The sequence below is a fragment of the Adiantum capillus-veneris genome, chromosome 11 (genome assembly GCF_014529385.1).
Source record: "Adiantum capillus-veneris isolate H3 chromosome 11, ASM1452938v2, whole genome shotgun sequence".
In the NCBI taxonomy this organism is placed as follows: domain Eukaryota; kingdom Viridiplantae; phylum Streptophyta; class Polypodiopsida; order Polypodiales; family Pteridaceae; genus Adiantum; species Adiantum capillus-veneris.
This window is the reverse complement of record NC_140941.1, coordinates 84,408,728-84,432,814: the sequence shown is the minus strand read 5'-3', so window position 1 is coordinate 84,432,814 and position 24,087 is coordinate 84,408,728.

The following is a 24,087-nucleotide window of genomic DNA, read 5'->3' as shown; positions in this document are numbered from 1 at the left end:
ACCCAAATTTTTCATTTTAAGGAGGCCAAGGAGACAATAGGTGATGCAATTGATCAACTAAACTTTAAGTGGTACACTGTATGGTGCCCATGCTCTAGGAAACCCTTAAACGAAAGGCTAATATTGTGCTTCTTGGAGAACTTTGTGATAAGAGTATTAAGATTTATCTCTTCAATAAGCGTCAATCTACTTTGAACGAATGTTACAAAGATGCTTTATTCTATATAGATAAATGTGGACTAGAGGGAGCTACCAAGGCAAGATAACAATTCTAAAGCTTCTAGTGCAAACTCCCACCATGTCAACTCAGAGGCCATAGTGGATCAAGTCTTGCTAAAAATGCACCAAGAGGTCAGGGATCAAGCTATTACATGAAAAATCAACCATCCCACCCTCGAGCGTATGTTTGAGTGTATTTTTGGCAAAATTTGTGTTGGTAACGATCCCACCAGGAGTTTCCAAACATATACAAATGTTACTCAAATTGAGAATTAAAATACCCCAAATTCTATTTTAGAGTATGTGCAATGAATGACCTTAGGAGAAGACCAAATCCACTTCTTTCCTAAAGATGGGGCGACGTATTAACAAGGAGGAGCCCCAGTCTTAGGGGCTCAACCACCATGTCTTGGGGAAACAATGTTAAGATTTTTTAATATTTATCCAAGATTATAAGGCTAGTGAACCTAGGGAGTTGGTTTATATAAACAACTATTTGAATGGGAGTATGATCCAACCTACTTCCCAGGAGATTATGTGGAGACAAGTAGCTATTACCATGAGTATTCTAGTGATGACCCTCTACAAGTCATGACAATGAATCTAATAAGGCATAGAGCCCCACTAATGAGACAACCTCAAGCTCAACCTCATCAAGATGGTGGTGCTTATTTTAAATGCAAATGCATTGGCAACCATTGGATGAGGGATTGTCCCTATGACAAGGAGAATTCTTGACCAATGGCTCGACAATATTGTGGTTAGTGTCATATCACTCCCTTGAGTCACAAATGCATCTTCTTAAAACTACCTTAGATTTAGTACATGTGTTGGATTTTCCATCTATTCAAAGACGCTTTTCAGCCTCTCTACATGGTAGAAAAAACTGTGCGAGTAGATGGGGCTGCCTCGTTGTTCACAAGGGTGCCAAAAAAACAAGATCGTTAAGATTGAAACGGGGTTGTCCATGCTAAGACCTTGTGAGACCTTGGGCCCTTACTTGGGAGGACTATGCTTCAACAACCACTAACAAGGAGGTGAGTATGAAGAAGGAAAGTGAAAAAATTGAAGAAGAAAATAGTCAAGTTAGACAAAGAGGATTCCAAGAAAAAGTTGTAGTGGGGTGATGATTCCATAGGCAAAAATCCAAATGAAAGTTCCCCAGTATCTGCAAAGGTTATCGAAGTCTCTTGAAACAAACAATGTTAGTGGAAACAGTTATAGCTAGAGCCAATGTCACTGTTTTGGATGAGGAGCCTCCTCATGAGTAGAAGATTGGTCGAAAGTTATAGATACCTCAAAAGCAAGCATTGTAGGATGCTTGGATCAAATACAATGTAGCGGGGCACCCTATCACGGCTCAATGTTGCTAAGAGCATGGGGAAGGATGCTTTGAAGTTGCAATGGATGGTGACATATGTGGAAGATGCTTTTCATGGGATACATTCATTCTAACATTATATCTTCAAATAGGGTATTGTCAATGTAGAAATGGATGTAAGAATTATAGAACTGGCTGAGTCTAAGGAATTGAAAAAGGTTCAACTGGAATCCAAGAAAGTGATGACAAAATAGGCTACCACAATATTGCATAATTTGAAGGAGGAGTTAGTTGGGAGTCTCAAAGATCCATTGAGGTATTTGAAGAATCGATAGAATAGCTACATGAAGGTTGTTAGTGAGGAGATGAAGAAGTTGGCAAAGCAATAGTGGAATTGGACGGGAATACGGATTTCATTAACATGATCACAAACACACAAACATGTCATTTTTTAAAACATGTGATCATGTTAAATATTCATGTGACCTTCCTATTGACTTGTAAAAATCGACGAAATCGATAGTCCCACTTGGCTTTTTCTTCTATCTTAGTAGGCCTCTAACTGATTTTTACAATATCGTAACGAGCCCGTCAAAAAAAGATTTAAAAAAAAGGCTTGGTGGGCTTTTTGCGGGTTATCAAGTCGCCATTCATCAGGTTAAATGTGATCACATAAAGTGGAATTTCATGTGATCACGCGATTATTAAATCCTTGGACGCAAAAAATGGATTTTTACATAACAAGGTGCAAGCTTTGAATGTCATGTAGTTGTTGGAAAAAGAGATGGTGCGGCAGTCTTTGAGGATGACAAAGTTGGAAGTCAGATGACTTGAAAAATTGCACCAATAGATTTTACATCTCAAGATGGGTTATACATCTTTCATAGCCATTCAACGACAAGGAAGGGTTATATTTGAGCAAGTTGGCCACTAACATAGCCATATGCATTAGATTAACACGTCCACTAAGCTGTAAGGGAAAGGCCTAGAGATAGGGAAAGTAACGTAGCACAAGACACCTATCTCTTTTAGAAAAAAATTCAATTGAAACACACATTTTCTCTAATTGAATAATTTTCACAATTGAACGCCCATTTTCATGTCTTAAGGTCTATCTCTTTCTGGTATAACGTATGACTATAGTAGTGATAATGTGTAAGAACTACCTCCTTAAGTGACGGTTATACTCCATTCTCTTCAGCCAACTCCTCCCATCACGAGAAAAAAGGCTCGTGTGGTGGGAGATGGGGAGTGGTTTTAGAGGACAGGTCGAGATCAATTTGGTTTTATGGCGGGTGAAGGTCGGCCCTACGTGGGGACTCTTGGTTGCTTGTCCCTTTGCTTTCAAGGACTTCCTTCCTCTCGCCTGGGATTTTTTGTTTAGATGGAGTCGCCAACGCTCCGACCTTGAGATCAATTTGGTTTTATGGTGGGTGAAGGTCGGCCCTAGGTGGGGACTCTTGGTTGCTTGTCCCTTTGCTTTCAAGGACTTCCTTTCTCTCGACTGGGATTTTTTGTTTAGATGGAGTCGCCAACGCTCCGACCTCGAGATCAATTTGGTTTTATGGCGGGTGAAGGCCGGCCCTAGGTGGGGACTCTTGGTTGCTTGTCCCTTTGCTTTCAAGGACTTCCTTCGTCTCGACTGGGATTTGTTGTATAGATGGAGTTGCCAATGCTCCGACCTCCTCCACACGTAAACCGATGCCCTGGTTGTGTGAAGGGATTGTTGTGCAGTCATGATTGGGGCTTCTCCTAGGTGGCAGAGAGGCTTGGCCCCGGTGGATTTCCTAAACGGTCGTTTGCAAAAAGGTGATGGAGCTGGCTCCCTTCTTTAGCCAGGTTTCGCGACATGGGCCTGATGTTTATGAATAATGACAATAGCTTCACTCCCTCCTTTCTTGGATGTGGCAGGTCCCCTTGCATGGTGGCTCCTCCTCGCAAGTCAATCTTCTGCTTAGGCTTTATGTTTTACTATTTTTTTAATCATCTATTTGCATCGGGTGGCTCCCTGCAAAGCCAAACTCTGATTAACTTGTGACTCCATCTTACGATGTGAGATTAATACTATGTGTAATTCGTTTTTTTTCCCTCGAACTCACAATAGTGAGGTGTATGTATTGTATTCACCAAAATAATGTACATAAATACCTCAAGCTCATGACAAGCCTTGAGGGCTAACAAATTACATCAAATAGCAATCAAGTTTCCCAAAGAGGCAACCAACAACCCCTCAACACATTAGTTATGTCCGTTAGAACGGTGTTGATGGCCCAATGCCAATCGTCCAAGGCCTTCCTTCTACCGATGGAGACAATTAATTCCTTGCATTCAAGTACTATTTTGGTGAAGCTAGTAGTTACGAGAGCATTCTCAAACACCCTATGATTCATGGCGTTCCAAAATTCTTTTAAAGCAACAAAACCTGATAGCTTGAGTGCACATCAGGAGCTCTTGGCTTTTCATCCTCATCCCTCCAAAGAACATGTCATTCTTAAAGAATCCTATCCTCCATGTCTTTTGAACCCACTTGCACATTTTTCCGACTTGGCCATTGATTGTTGGGCAGTCCTTGAATAGATGAGGAAGGTCCTCACAAGCGATTTTGTATCCACTACATCTATCAAGGCCAATCCCCTTGGTATGAATTTTCACTCGTGTTGACAAACCCCCCACCATTACCTTCCATACAAAGCAATTCATTGCCATGGGCCAATGTGGGGCCCAAATGTTACTCAGTATCAACCCCCATCTTGCCTTTAGCCATTGTTTCCCCCAATGCTTGTTGAGGGGAGAGAACTTGTTAGTTGAGACCATAAGAGAGTCTGAGATAAACATCCTTAGTTTTTGGTTCCCAAATTGCCTACTCTTGGGCCATCACAAGGCTTTCCACTCAAACTCTGATTCACACCTCAGAATATACCAATTGTCCATCTCTTCTAGAACTCTGATTGCTAGTAGAGTTTTTTCCCCACTTAAATTGAATTGAGATGTCAGTTGATCAATACATTTCCATCTTCTGTTAGTGTTGTCCCAGAAATGGCCTAGATGACTTAGTCACTTATTGTTCATCTTTTTGGTTGTGTACCTCCAAAGAGTTTCAAAACTCTCCCCACTCAAGTGTCTCCGTTGCTCTATTGAATTTCCATACAAGATCGCACGTTGCTCCTCCCAGTTTAAGGTTGGACCACCTAGGGGCTATCAACTTGTCGTGCATCTCCAGGCTTTTTCATTGTCCACCCTTATAGAAGAGCTTAGCCTTCCCAATCATGTCCCTTGTCATAATAGCCCATGGTTGTTCATGCTTTGAAATTGCCATAAGAAATTTGGCACGTTGAGCCTCTGCATGAATAACTGGGTTGATAATCCTAATTCCTCCTTGCCCCACAGGTTGCATGGCAAAATCGTAGTGTGCCCACTGCCAAGGCGATGCATCTTTGGTGTTATTTTTCCATAATAATATTTTCCCTGGTTTCAGGAACTCTTAGAAAAAAAACTTGGCTAGCTTGAGAATCGAGCTAGTGAAGGCGATGTATGGGATCATAAATGAATTTATCACTTTCAGCCCGCGCGGGAAGAGAAGCAATACATGCTCCCATCTTCGCATCTTGCTCCTAACCTTTTCCAACTTGACCAATGGAATCTTTGCTTGTGTATTACCCCAGCCCCAATAGAGCACAAAGGTGTCAAAAAATCATACCTTTTGAAATTATCTCTCCAATCCACACCAAAGGATCGAGAGAATCTTTTTTTGACAAAGAAATCAATCTTAATTTTTCAACATTGCATTTCAACCCTGAGGCTATAGGGAATGTTTGCACAATCTCCAAAGCCTTTCTAACCACCTCGGGGTAGGCTTTGAGAAAAAGAAGAGAGTCATCTGCAAACAAATTCCCTATGAGTTGGTCATTGTTAGGCATGGACATGCCTTGGGAGATGCCTTGGATCTCCCCTCTTGTAGCATTGTCTTCCAGTATTGTAGCTGGCAGATGTGAGCCGATGGAAAACGGCAGAGGGGCAAGAGGACATCCTTGCTTGATCGATCTTTTGACCCCAAAAGTGTCCACAATTTTGCTGTTAAATAGCAACTCAGAGTATCTTCCAACACTGAGGGTGATAGCTAACCGACACATTTGTGGCTCAAAGCCCAAAGCTTTCATGACCTCCTCAATGAACAACCATGTAATTCTATTGTAGGCTTTGTCAAGATCCAGTTGTAGTAAGACACAATCTTGACTGGTGAGAGATGTGTATTATGTTCCAACCGTTGCTTTTAGGATGTTATCTTAAATCGATCTTCCTTTGATGAACCCATGTTGGTGAGGAGTGATAGCCTTATCAACAAAGGGAACCTTACGGAAATTGCCTTGGCAATAACTTTTTAAGCCACAGACATCATGGTTATGGGTCACCAGTGTTTTAGTTGGAGTAGTAGGTTTGCTTTGGGATGCGTTTAATGAGGCCCCTATTCATGCGTGAATCTAGGGCCCCATTGATCAGGGCTCGGTTGGCCATTTGTGTGATCGGGGACTTTAAATCCTCCCAAAATTCATAAAAAAAATTTCTAGTCAGACCATCCCACCCCGGGGATTTTTTATTGCCTAACACCTTCAGCACGAAAAGGCATTCCTCCTCAGTAAAGGACTTCTTCAAGAGGTTACTTCTGATTGTGTCACTGTTTTATTGACGCTCCTCAAGAGCTTGTCCCTCGCTTCCTCTACTTCGGTAAAACGGTCTTCCGGTTGGCTTATGATTTGGCTTAAGTGTTCAAGTATCCATTTCTTCTTGTTCCTTCACCTCATTCCCCTCCTCGTCTGCTAGCAAGAGGACCAGGCTCTGACCTCTCCTGATTTTAAGGCCCTGAAAAAGTGTGCTTGATTAGCCGCCTCGGGTTGCAGGTAGCTTTCCCTAGATAAAAGTCTGGCTTTTCTGGCTTCTTCAAGTTGAAGTTTAGCCAAGTTAGTTTTGGCTTGCAACCACCTTCTATGTTCAGCTTCAGAGGATTGTTTTTTAATGGTGAGCTGTTCTACTTTGTTTCTCAATTGCTCGAGTCGCTCCTTTCGAGATTTCTTCAATCTAGAGCTTGTGGTTTTGATCGCTTTCTGAATGTTCCTAGTAAAGGAGTCGCATGCTTTAAGGTTCTCAGCATATACATCTTTCCAAGCTCGCTCAAAGCTTTTCTAGCCATGCCACTGAGAAGAGAGTCTTTGAATAGGTGTGCATGTGTGTGTTCTCCTTATTCTTTAGCTTTTTTGAATTTAATGGCGGCTGATAGGTGATCTGATATTAATTGAGTAGTTATCACTTTCATGTCCAACAACGATGGGATCCAGTCGACTTGGTAGGAGCAATAGCATCTGTCAAGTTGGGAAGCCATCCACGCACATTGAAGGTTGGTGTATGTGGATCTTGGCATGTTGTTCCACGAACCAACCTCCCACATGTCCACCAACGCCCACTTCTCACAAAGACTAATCCATTTATAGTCACATCATGTGAGTATTTCCACAAAAAAAAATAAAAAATAGTGATAATCTCCAGCATGTCCACCAACGCCCACTTCTGACAAAGACTAATCCATTTATAGTCACCTCATGTGAGTATTTCCAAAAAAAAATAAAAAATAGTGATAATGTGTTTAAAGCATCAATCGGCATCTTTAGCTAGCAAAGGAAACAACTATTGTGCTTGTCTTAGGGTTGTTTGTCTTAAGTGCAAACGGTTGTGTAAAGGATACGTACAAATGAGCACATGCACGCACAGTGATAAGGATAAAAGTAGTTTAGCATGAGAAAGATAAAGATACACTTCGTTCGATACAAGTAGTTTAGCATTGTGAGCACTTTTTTTTAAATCCGTTTTCAGTTATAAACATGTTTTATAGTTTTTCAAATGAGGTCCTATTGAATACTTTTCTCGGTAGAGGAGCAAAACAAGCCACTTGAAGAATCTTCAATTTTATGCCATTTGAATAATCTCCATTCTATGTAGAGAAGCTGGTTTGGTTGGTTGACCGTCACAACCTGGGTCATGGATTCGAATGTGGCCAAGTGACTAGGATGGCGCTCACAGATGTGCTTTGTATCATCGCAAGCGAGAATGCTCATATTGCTTCAAAAAAAAAATTTCTTAAATAAAATTATCATACATCTCTCTCTCTCTCTCTCTCTCTCTCTCTCTCTCTCCATGATCAACAATGTGGAATGTCTACTGGCCTTACATGGTTATCCTATCTTGATAAACTTTTATAAAGTTATCTCACATGAGTCCCTTCCTTATACTCACAAGTTGTATATTTTTGCTTTTCTCTAATATAGTTCAAAGCGTGGTTATGGCGGGGGAAAAAAACTCTTTCTCTCTCTCTCTCTCTCTCTCTCTCTCTCTCTCTCTCTTCCTTCTAACTAAACCAAAATGTAAATCAAACATGCCACATGTCAAAGGAGTGGATACCTAAGTTTTAGTATAGAGACAGAAGACGATGACCATTGCAAAATAGAAAGGACATGATAGATACTTTTAGGAGATCCAGATGCTTGCTTTAACCATTCACCTATGTTGTGCATTTTCTTAAGCCAAGTTGCAGATTTTGCACTAAAAGATCAAGGTTATTAATCATATTTAAGAGTTATTTTACAGGTTGTAACCTGTACCCATGGTTGCAGCTAAGAGGTACCCATGGTTGCAGCTAAGAGGCAATCCATGATCCCAAAAAGATTGCATTTATTGGTAAGAATGGTCCCTTTTTCCACATGAGTACCTGAAAAAGCAAGAGATTTTAATGGCTTTTTAACAAATCAACTAGATCCAAGGTTTTTTTTATGGTTGTGTTGTGTACTTAGATATAAGATAGGATAAGTTGCTCTAAGGGATTGTACAGTTGTTTTTGCATGCATCTCTCTCTCTCTCTCTCTCTCTCTCTCTCTCTCTCTCTCACACACACACACACACACACAAATAGAGGCATGCACAAATCTATATGCACCTCCCATGTTCCACCTTGAATCATGCACTTCCCTGAACTAAGTTATGCTATGCACTAGGGGTGTACAATAATTAAATTGATGAGCTTGGTTAGATCAAGGCTTTGTCAAAAGAGTGTGCAATATGCATGGATGAGCGTGTGCTACTTTATAAAATGCATGTGGTATGGCCTCGTGAAGACCCCCTCTTCTTCCACACCGTTATGTCGCTTAAGTTCTAGGCTAGTTTTATAAAATTTAGTCCAATCTTTTCAAGAGAAGAGTGCAAGATTCAATGAAGGGTCTAAAGTTTTCAAGACAAGAGTGCAAGGTTCATTGAAGGATTGAAATAGTCAATCAAGCTCGATTTGGATATACATAGAAACAAGTGGATTTCGAGGGCATACTTTATCTATAGACTTTATTTGGCTCAAAAGGTTCAAGTTGCATGCCAATACATAGTAATTTGAGCATTGGGAAGCATCCTAGGTGGGATGTTTGGGTCCAAATTGGGTTGTTTCCTCCTTGGATTATCACCATCAAGGACATTGAGACCACTAGGAGTGCCAAAAGGTGCCATTAGTTTGGGACCATGAAAATGGCAAGGCTTAATTGTTGGCCACAATGGCTATTCTATTAGCTCAAGTATGTGGTAGTGTATGCAGTAGTTGTTTTTGGTATTGAAGCTTATTAAGGGGTATCTTACAAGATGTCCCTTTTGCAATAAAAAACAAAAGGAAATGGTTGAAAATGGCAGGGATGCTAGGGCAATTGGTGCATGAGAACACCAAGGTGTGTGAGGTGAGGACTCAGGAGGGGTGACAACTTCGAATAGTCAGTGGGGATGACGAGGTGGTTGGTGTACGAGAGCAGCTCTTGGAAGCAAGTCATGCAGTATGACGAGTGGGAGAGAATGCAAGAGTAGCTCTTGGAAGCAAGACGAGTGGCAAATGATATGTAACGAGCTTTCTTTTTTATATGAAGGGCATGACAAAGTTGAGCACCACGTGCAATGCTGTGGGATAGTAAACACAGAGGCCTCAATCATTACAAAGCATGCTCGAGTTTGATTCTTGTAAAGTTGATGGTACTTTCACACTATAAAACTTTCTTAAAGTTTGTCGTGGTCATTTACCGTGTTTTGTAGCGAGAGAGTCCATTATGGGGTGGCCAAAGAGGAGAGAGGAGGACAAGAAGGAGTTTTTCTATAAATTCAACATTTTCATGTATATTATCGTGCTTGTTACCACTATTATTACCACATTTTTAACCGCTATTATTACCTCGACCATTATTGCACAATGCTTTGATGCTAAAATATTCAACTTTACCATTATTATTACCTCTACCATTATTGCACAATGCTTTGATGCTAAAATATTTAACTTTGAATACTTCTTTTTATTTCCCAAAAAAAAATAGAGCATGATATTCTTCATTAAAAAATGGACAAAGAATGGTAGACATTTGATCATTAAGTTAATCACATATGTACGATTAGCATAAACTGGCATGCTTGATAGAATTAGAGAGAGAGAGAGAGAGAGAGAGAGAGAGAGAGAGAGAGAGGGAGGGAGGGAAAGGGGCGATACAGGAAAATATTCTCATAGAATAAAATGTACAAAATATTTATGAATCGTCTTCAAAAAAATCTCTACAAGTGGCATTACCTAGATCTAAACCCGTGGCTTCTAAATCAACAAAAAGAGAAATTGAATCGTCATTTGTAAATGTGTTGGTTGCATCATCTTTAAATTCGTCACCTTCCATCTCATCATCATCATCATCATCATCATCATCATCATGATAATCATCCTCCTTGATAAGAGTGGTAGTGGGACTTGATTCATCGATCTCTCTTTCCTCCGTCTCCTCCTCATCCAAAGTAGTAGTGGGAGAGGGTCAAAGATGGTCTCCATTTTATAAGAGGCAAAAACTTTTTTTCCTTGAGGTGTTACTAGAACTATGAAGCAAAATTTTGGTTGGTGGATTGATGAGATATAGAGGACTTGTAGAAGAGAAGCCCAAAGTGAGTCACATTGGTATTATGGTACAAACAAATAAAGGTAAACTTGGTAATCACTCATCTGCTCACATTTCCCTGGCAAAGCTAAGTTTTCAATGCAAACCTGACTAACAAGAACTGAACAAGGGAATGCATCCTCAATGGCACACATTGTTTCCATGGAAAGCTTAAGTGTTTGAGTAGCAAGGAAGGAATCTATTTCTATTTCTTTAGATCTTACAAATCTACAAGTTAACACAAGAATATCCTAAGTGTATGTTGAGGATTTAGTGTATTTAGAATAGTCTAGTGGAATATAGATATGATACACCTTACTAACTCGCCAATTTTGAAAATAGCTTCCCTTACTTTCTTGTCCCCGCACACACGCATGGACAAAATGAACTACAATGTCAAATGATCAAGACAATATATTGTATTAGTCATACACAAAATTCAAGATCTAAACTAAATGAGAGACAACATAAACATTTAAGAATTACTTGTAGCATCTTCTGCGAATTGTGAGACTTTGACCCACACAATTGAATGCTTCCACCTTTCTTTGCCTTTGTGAAAGCTCCATTTAGTGATCTCATGTATCATGTTGGTGTGCAAATAGAGGCAATGGAACCATCCACTCGATCAAGCTTGTCTTTGATTAGAATCCATGGGGCTTAAGGAAGCGCAATCTTTCCATTGGGACCTTGACATGGAGTGACTAATGCAGGGAGACATTTCAAACCCCTCAAGTCCTCGCTCACCCTCAATGAGTCCCTTTTGCTCATAATATGGTCCCAAAGGGTGGGAGAAACATTCTTGAATATGTGCATGGGATCCAAGAGGTGTTGAATTTTTAAGTCCTTCTAATATGGAAACCTTAAAAATATGGAGTAGCTTGATATACCTTTTGGTGGAGTACATGGGAGTGGATCATTGTTGTAGTGCTCTTCCCAAATGCTTACCCAATCTACCATTGTGTACTTTAGGGGGGTCTTCCCATTTGTATAATCCTTGTAGTTGCTATGAATTTGAGGCAAGAAATGATGGTGGTTTGGATAGATTACCTTGTGTAAGTCATTTGGCTACTCCATCACCAATGATGGCCTGCAAAAGAAGGATAAGCATAGTGTCATGATGTGGAAAATCGTGCACTAATATCGTTAGAAAAAAGCTCTACTCTTGAAATAATAAAGAGTGAGAGAAATGAACACAACATACCATAAATATTCTCTTCAAGGCTAGGATAGTCATACATAGTCTACATAAGGATACCCCTCACAATGGCCTCTCTTCTCTCCTTAGATAGTAATACATCTACAATGGAGATGCCCTTCCATAATTCCTCCAACTCCTTGATGAGGGGCTCGAGGTAGACATCAATATTCACCACTTTGTACTTTCCTCGTACAAGCAAAGAAAGAAGTATATTGCTCTTCTTGGTTGTCTCCCATGGTGGAATATTGTAGTTTATTATCACCACTATCCAAGTCACATCCATGATGTAGACTTGGTGCCAAAGCGATTGACATCGTTGCTTGCCAATCCAAGCTTCAAGCGTTAAGGCTCTAGCATAAACTCTATCCATTGAGTCTCTATGCACCTCCATGCAGGTGAATCGACAAAGATACACATCATTCTATCTTTTTAGTAGTGGTTGGCATGCCATGTGAGAAGTTACAATGTAGACTTACTTTTAAACATGTGTTGGATCCTAGAAATAAGTGGAAAATGCCTCAATACCTTATGGGGTAAATGAGCTCCAATCATGCCGATCTTATAGTGTGGCTCTCCGCGCAAATGACAAGTAGTGGCATGTATGCAATTGTTGATGCATGCATGGATGCGCTCATACTCCATGCCAAGTGCAATGACATACAATCTCATCCTCATCAACGATCGAAAGACATATGGTGATCTCTAAGAAGCATTTTGTGCATCAATCTACAGTCAAAGAGATAATCAATCAATTCTGCGGATCAAGCAAAAAGTGAAAATAGTACTTACTCAAGGAGTGCATCTACACTAGCATTTCTACAACCAAATTTTTCTTGTAAGTTGAAGACTTCCAATTATGCTTGGACCACTGAGTAATGTGCTGTAAAGCCCTTGGTGGGGCTGTCTAGAATGAGCCTCCCAACCTCCCTTTAAATAGCCCCCTGGGCCTCATTCCCTATCCACACTTGCAGTCGGCCCCTTGGGCCTGGTCCTTGACCACCGGGCTATGCCCTTGGCATGACATTACTCCCCCCTTAGAGAATCATTTTTGTCCTAAAAAACAAGAGTGATGATAATCTTTTCCACAATGGCCTTCTTCAGGGATCTAGCTGTTTGCAGTAGGAGGTTTAGTGAAATCAAGAATAATATCTTGATTTTCCACATTGTTGTCCATTTGCAACCATCTTGTGTTACCTGTTCCTATCCCATCATAGTGTGTAGACTCCATTTAGAATGCACATGAGCATGCTAAACGAGTTAGCACAACAAAGATATACCTGAAAGAGTACCTCTTTTCACTTTCCATGAAAGTAACTTGCTGAGAGAACTCATCGGCCAAGTTTAAGTCCTTGACTTGTTCTCAAAGTTCATCAGTAAATAACCCCACCATAGCTAGTGTTCAAGGTTGAGAACTTGACTTATGCATGTGAAAACATGCTTTAACTTACGTAAGCAAACTCCAAGTAGAGCAATAAAGAGACTAAACCTAGCTGCAAACATGCTTTAACTTACGTAAGCAAACTCCAAGTAGAGCAATAAATGCTTACTAATTGGATTGCTTGGTGCTAATGTACGCATTTTTCATATCCTTTAGCACAAGATTACACTTTGTAATCTGTCTATCCCCTTGGATAGCTGACAGTACTGAGGTGTTTTTCCCCATGGTTTACAGACAGTCATCCCAGATGACTGGTAAATGGGGATCACAATATCATACAACAGTGTTGAGGGATCAACAATGTCCTGAAGAACCATCTTGGTAACTTGAAATATCTACAAGCACCCACACCGATACATGACCTCTATTTGGTGATTGGTAGACCCCAAAAGGAATCTCATAAAAATACTGCACATAGAGTGCAAAATGCTTGAGAAGCAACTAATGTGATGAATATGCATGCCGCTCCAAATCAGCCTTTGCTAAACACTAGGGCCCATAACACCTAGTGTGCATGCATTTAGAAAAAAAATAGATCCGAACTTGTATATCCATGATCATCCTTGCCAATACTTATGGCAAATGTGATGCTCCTAGCACACATTAAAGAGGTGTGTAAATAGTTTTGAAAAGAAACTAAATACTATTTACTACAATCACTTACAAGCCGTCCTAAAATGTTTGAACCATAATAGAAGGTAAAATATTAATCACGTCTAGGTACAAACAATGAAAATTTTTCATTAACAACTCATAGCCTTGCTATATGCATAAACAACCATCCGTTAATTTGTTTAGCAGCACTTGTACCTTAACAAGTCATTCTGAGTATCTGAAAATTTCTAGCCACTAAAATTGTTCCTGACACGGAAGGCTGAAAACGATCGATAAAATGGATTCAATCAACACCTGAGGACTTTGTTGTGACACATACTTGAACTAGTGGGCACCAGTGTGAGTCCCAGAGACTCATAATCTCCACATGTGGAATATGTCTCATGTACGGGTGTCTAAAAAAAGAACATCCTTGAAGTACAAGATGTACTTGTGCGTGGAGGTAACTGCAAACACTCTATGACGGGAGTAAGAGGGACCCTCATTAGCCTTTCTCCACACTGGCCAAAATGAACGCCTTGAGTCCCTAAACCATGTTGCATCCCATGTGACAACATGTGCCAAAGAAAACCCTACAAGTGGTGAATACTTGCGTGCAGAAACTACCCTACAAGTGGGTAAATACCTGTGAGCAGAAACTTATTGTGGACACTATAGCCCAGATTTCTTGGCGCTTACATGACCTTGTCATCTCGCTGAAGAGCAAAAAAAGGATGAAAACATAGAAGTTTATGCATCCTTCTTGGAAAGGAAACAAAAACATAAAAACAAATCCATGCATACTTGGAGGTTGAATATAGTGTTCACTGATCCGTAGCGAAAGGCACCTGCCCAAATTTCCCGCCTGTAAAGGCCTAGTCACACAGGTAACCTTGGGTGTTGCCTTTGCAATCCAGACCCCTTGGGTAAACTTTGCAAGAAAACTGCTTAACTGCTCGACTAGCAGCCGGCCCTTGGCCAATGTCTATGGCCCCCCTTGGGTTGGCCCGTGGCAGTACATTCCGTTGGAAGTTGATACTTTTCCACTACCTCTTAGCTGTCTGTGGATTTCTTTCTGTGAAAATGCAAGGGTGAAGGTTCCAAGAATTGACTATCAACCCTACTAAGTGATTTAGTAAGCACGAGTGGGGGCTTACCCCAAAACTATACTCATATAGGCACTCTTAGTGCAAATAGGAGCTCCACAAAAATTGGAGTCGTATTCACAACTAGATCGTTTTCACACCCAAAATCCCATAATCTTGGGTTTTTGTGAACAGCCATGCTATCAAAATGTTGGCTTCATCCATACACCTTGGTAGAGATAAGCCCTTATGAGTTTAAGACGTTAAAAAAACTCAATTGGACTTTCACACTTAAAGTGTGTAGTGATAAAATAATGCCCAAAAAATCACTAATGGCAAGACTCTTGCTTGTCCAGTATAAGTGATGGGTACGCAATTGAATAGAGTTGGTCGATCTTGAAAGCAATTACTGATGGATTACAAAAAGATGGCGCTTAGCCATTCCAAAATAAGTGGCAATAGAGGTTCTTAGACCTTCTTGTTGTCTTTGAGCCCTTCCTGTTAACCGTATTGACATAGGAAGATGTCAATGAAGGCACGCCTAGTTTCATTTTACCTTTCTCGCAAAGAAGTTGAAAAGAGAGAGACACACATACGCGCGCGCACACACACACACACACACACACAGAGTGTTGGGTTGAGGAAAACCCCTTGATCAAATGTGTTGTATGCCCCTTGCATATGATCCCATGCAAACCATGTCTTTGTCTTAGCTTATCCGATAAGCGTACAACTACACGCCCTTGTAGAGAGAGGCTTAGCTTATCCTATAAGCGTACAACTGTGTACTTGTACCACGCCCTCGTAGAGAGAGGTACCATAAATCACATCTTGATGCCTTACCGTATATGTGATCATGACTATATCAGGGTGCATATGTATGGTGCTTTTCCTGGAAATAAACATAAACACAAAATGTGTTAAAATATCTATAACTGACCTCGTCCTTCACAGAGTAGCTAGTGTGATAGCGGATAAGAATGAGATGGGATTATGTCAATCTCGTTGGCATGACATGTACGCAAAGGTGTAAGCCCTTGGAAATATTGATGGTCTCTACCAATTGAGCCGATATCGAAAGTGCCTTGCACTGTCGGGCATGGATACATCACAATGTGCCTTACGTAAATTGGGAGCTTATATTAGCACGTTGTCGAATGCCCAAAATTGTGTGCCAATGTTGTGGAGTTGAAGTCATCGGCATGATCATGGCACGAGTTAGAAGCCTTGCGTCTCGTAAATTGTGTCCAAGCACTATGCTTGGTACAATAGGCAATCATTGCTAACGTAAACGAAAACTTAAAATTGTGTATCCTAGTTGCCTAGCTATGGCAAGTTGGATTGAGTTTGGTGAAATAAAACTCATTGCAATTTGGCTCATAGCCATATCTGTTGACGGAAGAGAATGTCATTGCATGCATCATATATTGTCTCTTGTGACATTAAAACCTGTTATTAGCATATGCCAAACCTTTGGAAACCATGATGCTCACGGTGACACACATTTCCCAGGAGAGGAATCGACCGTGTCAAAATTGCTTAAAGAAAGAAAGCATTACGTATTATATCTTGACTGAATATGCTATACTAAGCAAGTTATTGTATCATATACAACTAACTAAAAGGGTTATCTGAAAGAGGAGATAACCACTAAAGAGCATGCAAGAAAATTGATTGACTACTTAGTCTTAGAATCCATCAAAAAGACCTAAGAATCTAGCACCTGGGGACAATGTTTCCATTGATGTTGTCCCATACAATCAAAACATAACTTCTGCACTTTGGCTTTCTGAAAGTCTATTGTAAAAAGTCTCCTCTTTGCCACCTTGGAGACTGGTTCGGCGACTGCCAGAGATGTAGATATTGTAGCCTGTGGGATGCACGAGATGATCAGCTCCGTAAGGTGATCCACCTTTGTAGCAAGCAATTGGACGCGAACTGCCAATTTTTGAAACCTTTCTTCAAACTGTTGAAAATCACGTCTTGTACCGTATTCTTTGTCATCGATTAGATTGCTAGTATCGTCCAGAGGAAGTTGAAAGTCAAAAAAATGATGCTTGGTAATTTTGTTATCCAAAAAATCGAACAGGGAATCCATGACGGTGTGTGGAGTGCGAGCAAATAAAGGGAAGAATACCTGGATATCAAAAATCTCATAGCCGGACAATGTATCGGTGTCACCAATAATTAGCCGTGCTAATTAGGTCCGTAACCTTAATTCAAAGACGGAAGAGTGTCCACAAAAACAAACCGTGTTGGTGTGGTGAAATCTTGCAAATCTTCTCTCCGCTATAAACTGGGCAAAAATTGGACAATACAGTGGTAGATATACAAACAAGTAGAAAAAAGCAATAGAGATGTTGTGTTGAATTGCATTCTAAATGTTGAAGCCAATGTCGAAGCAACTCCACTCTTGATTGAAGCTTAATTGTTTGTAGTGGTGGTTATAAATTCTATGTACATGATGATGTGTACTGCAAACTATCTTGCATGTAAGAAAGAGGATGAGATACAAGCAATCAGGAGAGAGCGAGAGAGATGACAAGGCCAATTGCATTCCCAATGTTAAAGACAATGTCAAAGCTAAAAACATGAATTTGGATCGATGAATTTGGAAAAGGAGAAAGAGAGAGAGATTTTTTTTTGGGGGGGGGGGGGGGGGGGGGGGGGGGGGGGCACTCTTAATCAATGGCACCCCTATGATGCACATGAGTGCATCAAAAGCTTCATAGGTCCTCCTTCCTTATCTTGTTGGTGTTACTATCACTAGCTTGATGGAGAGACTCATGGATGTATAGAAGAAACATTTTATAGAATAAGGAGCGTTGATTGTATGATTGGTGTTACAAAGTGGGGACACAAATAAGCATTGAAGACAACACTTTCCATGGCCGCAAAAATGTGCAAGTTACATACTAGTTTTACGCTATAGAGAGACCTTCTTATGGAGACTCTTAAAGAGTGGCTCATAGATTAGAAAGCTTTGAAACTCATTGCGAGTGTCTCAAGCTGAAGGAATTTCTGATTTCTGTTTAAAGAGGCAAGAGGGATGGAGGGAGAGGGAGAGGGAGAGGGATAAACAAAGCATGCATTTGGAAGCATGTAGGGTTAAGGGGCCAATATAAGGCTATTTAAAACATGGGGGTCAATAGAGGGACATTCAATCTTGAATGATATGAATTATTTAATAGGATTGGCAATTTTCAATGAAATTAATACAAAACGATAGCTCATATTAAGCTCTTGCCATTCCCAATGCCATCCCAATCATAATTCCCATATTTTTTTTGTGGTATTTTCCATTTACTTTGAAATGGCCTTGTTTTGGACCCCGATTCTTTATTGACTCCTTTACCCTAACATTGTTTTGGTTTTCCACCACCATAGAGCATGTGCTTGATGGTTGTAGGCCCAAACCATCTTTGTCATTCAATGTTCTAGTGGTTGCATACAGCTATTCTTTAATCTCCCTTTTTTCAAAGGTATTTTCTTGTTAGCGTTTTAATAAAGAAGTTTAAACGCTTTGTTAATTTGCCTCATGTTTAAATGTTTTATTAATGTAGATATTAAATGCCAGCTTTTGCAAGCTAAGTATATTTAGTTGATGACAAGTTGCTTTGTGCCTTTCGATTGAGTTACTTTCGTGTGTGAATATAAAACTTGATATGGGGGCAGCTCGCAAGGAAGGGGGTGTCATTGTCACGTGTGCTCCTTGTCAAAAGGTTCATTTTCTCCTTCCTTTTTTCTTTCTTAACTTTATTTTTGAACGGTACTTAATAGTATTTTAAGACTTTTGCCATATGCATACATAGTCATCAATCCAATAGGCCGTGGCTCTCACCAAGGCTAATTTTTGAAGGCTTAGACGCCTCTCGGAGGCACTTTTACCCTTCAATGAAAAGCAAAAATATTTTTATCCTTAAAAAAGGATAGAATATTGACAAATTTGTGAGCAGCTCTTCTAATTTTTGCCTAAAATATAGCTTAATGAAGGATAGCTAAAAATTTACCCTTCACATGAATGATAGGGGTCACCCTTCGAAAATGAGCCTTGGTTCTCACTCTCATGGACGGATCTAAAATGTTATTTGGATGCTTGTACAACCAACATAATAAGTCGATCCTCTCTTCTCGATCCATGCAATAAAGCTTATTTTGCTTGCCAAAAACGAATAGTTACCCCAATAAACATCTATATAGAGGGGAGGCGAGAGAGGTGCCAATGCGCTTTCCAGCCCGAAAAGGAGGGAGGGGGGGAGGGGGAGAGGTGCCACCGCCTCAGGCGATGCCTACGTACTAGTATTAGTAGTTCACTTTGTATTTTCATAATAAAGCCATATTTCACCAATAAAAGCAATTTCGAAAAACTTGTACTTTCTTTGCTAAGGTTAAACTTAAGAAAAAAACTTCTATCACCTTTTCAAAGAGTGCCAAGGGAAGACGTGCAAAGAGATTCAAAAGACCTGATAGATTGGGTTCTACAAGAATGACCTAATACTTGGCGGTAGGGGGAAGAAAAGCCAAGTGTTGTTGATTTGTACACAAATCGTCATATTTTGCTATTTCAAGCAAATCTGGAAGGCCAGGAATGGCCGTGTCTTTGAGAACGATCTCTCTTGTGCCTGCTTCTTGGAGATCATGCAAGAAAGTAAAGAACTAGTCGCTTCATTTGGTAAAAGCAAGGACCCCAATGAATGGGATTGGGCCGTCAATGCGATGTCGGTAAGCAAGGATAGCTTAGGTCATTTGTGTGCATTTTGAACCCCCCCTTGCATCCTCCTGATCCTATGGATGCCCTAGCTCCGATTGTGAGCAGGGCCAGTCTTGTAATTGTTTGATTTGCTTAATATAACATCACTCACTCCTATGAGTTTTGCAGAAAGAAAAAACTTCTAACACCTTTTTGTTAAAGAGTCAGATAGCCCGTGCACATGCAGCCAACGACTGACGGAACGTGCGAAAACCACATCATAGGCCCACCACCAGCAGTGCATGCCCCTACACTAAGCCACCAAGCTTTCCACCTCTTGCATTGTAACGTCACAGCTAGTGCCATGCCGATCACAATAGTGAAGAGTTGTTTGCATGGTGGGAAGAAAACCGATTGGTCTAGAGCTCTGTGAGAGGCAAAAAGAGAGCCGAAATCAATACGCAACATTTGCTTAGGTCATACCACTTTGCATGTGTGTAAAAAACCGATGGCTTTTACTTGGCTCATCTTCAAACGGAATGCGCACTAATACAAGTGCATGTGCGCACCATAAGAGAGAGATTCATCATATTTATTGGCTTTAATGCCATTTCTAAGTATTTTCTCATCTTTTATTTGTATTTTTCATAACTAATTCTTTGAACAAGGTGAGCTACACAAAATTTCATTTTTTCAAGAGCATTCACTTAGTTTTTATCAGATCCCTTTGGCCCTTGGCAAATTTACGGCTAGGAAAAAAATCAAGAGGCCTTGATTGTTAACAAATCTCGTTGATAGTAATAAGCTAATCTACAAGCTATAAGCAGTAATCAAATTGGAGAGACTTTTTTGCCATACTCACAATTATGAGTGGAGATGTTATATTAATTTCTACAAACAATGTATAAACAATAGAGTTTTTCTTTGTTACAAATCTCACATTATGTGAGAGGTTATATTAATAATAAGAAGAAACCATTACATCAGCACCATGCTCAAATTGAGCCATGGCCAAAGCAAATTCCACATGAGACCAATGACTAGGCTTTTCACAAGGAGCCACAACCTCGCATACATCATATCATCATGTTTCTTATAGCAAGAGCTATCCTATTTCACTCATCTGAATTCTTGCCTTTTTCAATCACAACAGTCGTTTCCTTGCTTTCTTGGTTAATGTTGTAGAGGTTGGCTCTAGAGAGATCCTTATCAAACACTCGGTAGTTCATGGCCTTGCAAATATGGTGGAAGAAAAAGAATCTAACAACTTGAGTACATATAAGAAATGCTTGTCTTTCCATCCCTTTGCCTCCTAAGAATAATTCATTCTTGAAAAACCCTATCTTCCAAGTCCTCTTTTGAAGGGAAATTATGCCTCAACACCATGCAACAAGCAAAGCTCTATAGAAAGTCAATCCAATTGGAGTGGGCACTTTGCTATTGTAGTGCAAGGATGGGTGAAATGGCCGTAACAAGAAGCAAGGCTTCTCTCCCTGCCCATGCTTTGCTCGTTGAGTTGGGATCAATGACAAGGGACCAAGCACTGGGAATTGGTCATGGGGATACAACTTCACATTCTACATATGACAAGGTTAAATTTTATTACATCAATGCCAATTTTATATAGTGCAAGGCACTTAAAGGTATTGTCTACAACCATTGAGGAGGCCTTCATTGTAGCTAAGGGCTGGTCAACCTATTTATTCCGAGTTGCATGCAAGGCATGCTTGCACAATGGACTTAATTTCACATAAGCAGTTTTTATGCCTCCTTTGTGATGCAGGATACTCTATTAAGGACATCGTTGCCACCTATAATGATTCATTATTTTTTTGATAATAAAAAAGGTGGATTCAAATTAAGGTGGTCTTTGCATGCATTGGAGTCATCGGATTACTTCAAAATAGGTAAGTCCTCAGTTATTTTCAATGATTTTTATTAAAAATTCTCGTGTTGACGATGTTGTAGGAGTTACCCATCATGGCTTTAACCTTCTACTCAATAGCCATTGAGGGTGGTATATTTTCTTCTCCATGTTGCATATGATGGCATTGGTAGGCACTATGTATATCATTGGTTCTATGCACAAGGTGCATCAATCTCAATGCTGCATTTCTTTTGTAGTAGACATGCATGGCTTGGCTATCACATAACTCGTTCATGTGATAACATGACTTTTCTAAGAGAGCCTCCAAGAAGGAAATCTCTTGTTTCCATTTTAACTCTATGGAGTGGCACCCACACATTCATGATGGAGTTATGCAAGAAAACCTATTATGACTACTTTCTTTTGGTTTTAAGAATCTTTCTCTTCTTTCAATGGGGACATATGATTGTTTTACTGATGGAGTTGTGAATAAGGTCTCAAATTGTTATGAATGAAAAATCATTCAATGAGTGTGGATGTCATTTATTGGCCTCTTCACATTTGTGCTTTCAAGGAAAGAAGCTCTCAACTACCAAAGGGGCAGTAGCTGAGTGCACTATATCAATCTACTTACAAGCACTATTGGTAGCAAGGTAGCCTATGATGGCATCCTCTACTTAATGATTTAAGTGGTATACTTTTGGAATCTGACCAAGGTTTTTAGGTTACCAAGGAAGGACCAAGGGTTCTTGGACAAAATAAAACCAACGGTTTTTCCAGGTTCAAGTGACATGGTCATACATAGCTACCCGTAATTGTTATGTGAACGGTTAGAGGATTAATGTACCAAGTACCTAAAAAATAATTTTCCCCTATCCCTATTACTTTTCCTTATAATCAAATCTAGGATCCACTCTGGTTATTGTTTACCCTTTTTGTGGCTACGTCTCTTGAGATGATCATCAGCCTACAAGGTAGAGATCATTTTGGCACGTGTTGTTTGACACAAGGTGTACAACATGGTCTAAGAACTTATGGCATCCGGATTAGGCAGTATGGAGCAAGGTTTATGAGGGTTCCTCTCACTCTTATTGCTAAGTGTTTCCAGTTATCTCCACACATAGATACTTCTCATACTTGACGGAGGTCAATGTTACTAACATAAGTAAATAAGACATGCATATTCCACATGTGGAGAATATGAGTCTTTGGAACTGACATTGCTGCCTTTTTCTTAATTATGTGACATGATAGAGTCCCTACTTGCTATTTAAAGCCGTTTATTAGACCATTTCAAGAATGCGGTATTAGAAATAGTGGCAAAAAATTGACAAATATCTATTACGACTTGTTAATGTAATTAGTACTATAAAAAACATTAATCGATGGTTGTTTTAATTTTGTTAGGCCGCAATTGTGCATTCCTATTATGCACATATCTAAGCTATGCCATGTCAATGAAAATGATCATTATTTGTACCTAGATGTTCACATTCTATTATGGTTCAAATGTTTTAGCAGAGTTACCTAGTAATTGTTCCGATTAACCTCTTATGGGTTGCTATGGTTCAACATGAAAAGTAATTAGTTTTCTTTACAAGAGTTATTTACAACTCTATTCCCTTAAGTTTCATGTATGAGCTATGAGCATAAACTAAGCCATGGACATTGGCAAACACAAGCCACTCCAACCATGGAAATGCAAGCTTGCATAATTTTTTGCTAATGCATGCACACTAGGTGGTATAGGCCCTACTGTTTCAGCAAACACGTATCTACAGTGGCATGCAAATTCATGCACTTGGTTGCTTATGAAGCTTTTTTGGTACAATAAGTGCAACATCTCTATAAATTGTATTGTGGGTCTACCAATCACCGTACGAGGACATGACTCAATATGGGTGATTGTAGATAGATTGAGTAAACTATGAAAATTTATTCCAACCAAATCCATCGTGAAAACTCCAATCTTAGCTAATTGTTTGCAGACAAACTTTATAGGTTATATGGATTGCCCATAATAATTTGTGAGTGATAGTGATCCCAAGTTTAACAGTCACTTTCGGAGGGCTGTATTTAAATGGTTGGGAACATGACACAATATCAGAATTAAGGGTCATCCAAAGATGGATGGGCAAATATTTGAACATGTTAATGAGGTGCTAGAGGATATGCTAAGAGTGTATGTTAGCACGAAGCAATCGGATTGGGAAGAGTATCTCCCTATATTGGAATTTGTATGATTTTCACCTAGGTCACCAGTTACGGTGGGGTTGGCTACGGAGCAGAATCAACTGATTGAGGACTTTATCTAGGACAAGGATCATATGGATAAAATTTGTCATCAAAATGTTCAACAAGCACAAAACCGATCTAAGAAGTATGCTGATGAGAAATGTCAGCAAGTCATTCTCAGGGAAAGTTCAAAAGAGGTTTTCTTATGTGTCCCAGAACCTTTAGAAAGTCTGAAAACTGTTCATCATCTAATTTCCTCTACAATAATGTGCCATCTTCAAAATACTCAAGCAAGTTGGCGATATGGTCTACACACTCGTATTCATCCAATTTTTCATGTAAGCCATTTACGTAAATTTTTACAAAGGGAAAACAACCACAAAGATGTTCTTGTTGATTTCATTGAACCTCCCACTGAACCGCATGCACTTGAACGTATTCTTGAGTGTCCGCGTATAG